The 1,046-nt window shown below is 43.5% G+C and overlaps 1 non-coding gene across 1 annotated transcript; it reads right to left on the reverse strand.

Moving 5' to 3' along the window:
- Positions 1-50: 50 nt before the first annotated feature.
- Positions 51-123, reverse strand: Trnae-uuc. The gene has a single exon. It is a non-coding gene; the product is annotated as a tRNA-Glu (tRNA).
- Positions 124-1,046: the final 923 nt, after the last annotated feature.

The raw sequence follows: 1,046 nt of genomic DNA on the forward strand, positions 1-1,046 counted from the left end.
CCATGGAGATTGATTAAATGTCAATGGATTGATTTTTGCTAGGGGGGGGGGGGGGGTGCTGGAGATTGAACCCAGGGCCTTGTGCATGAAAGGCAAGCACTCTACCAACTGAGCTACATCCCCAGCCCAAAATGCAGTATTTAAATCTGATTAGCTTAAAAACATACCTGAGTGTTCAAGAGTGGTCATTTTCCAGGTTTTTATGAGTGTATTTGTAGAAACAGAAGAGGTTGGGGTGGGGGATGGGGGTGCTGGGCATGGAGATATATCCCCAGAGAGAGCTGTGTATATAAAGGTACAAAAGTAAGAAAAAATAAATTTACCTATTCAGGGAAGTAAGTATCTCAGTATGGCTGGAGCAGAAGGGAAGATGATCATGTAGCAAGAAGTGGCTCTGTATCCCATGGGCTGGGGAATCCCTATTGAATTTAATTCAGCTAGTATTGATTGAGCACCTCTCAGTGCCACTGCTATTCCGTGCATTTCACATACATTAGCTTATTTCAACCTCATGCCCGCCCTATGAGGTAAGAAGGGTGATGTGAAAATATTTAACAACTAGTATGGCACACTCAAGATTAGTGACCATCAAATCAGAATTGACACCAGATATAAAGTACCTCTGCCCACCACCATGTGTATCAATAACTACCAGCCCTGGATGTGGTTACTCTCACTCTCCTTGTTTTACCAATGGACAAGCACAAGCACAGGGTGGTTAACCTGAGCAAGCATGCGTGGTACAATGGAGGAAATGGGCTGAAAGCCAAGTGTTTCTGGCCCCAGGCCCAGGTACCTAAGGGAGGAATACCAGATTTATTCTTTAGAAAAAGGAGAGAAGAGAGAGTAAGTCCCACAAAGACAGTATTTGTTTCTCATTATAGTCCCCAAACCATTTCTGACACACAGCAGACCCTCAAAAATAGTTATTGAATGAATGGCTAGAAAGCTTGTTGTGGATTTGAGAAGGGCAAAAGAAGGGCAAAGTCCAGAGGAGTAAACAACAGAGGCTTAAAGTAAGGAACCATACATATCAAGGGCACCAA

Source organism: Marmota marmota, unplaced genomic scaffold (genome assembly GCF_001458135.2).
Source record: "Marmota marmota marmota unplaced genomic scaffold, marMar, whole genome shotgun sequence".
Lineage (NCBI taxonomy): Eukaryota > Metazoa > Chordata > Mammalia > Rodentia > Sciuridae > Marmota > Marmota marmota.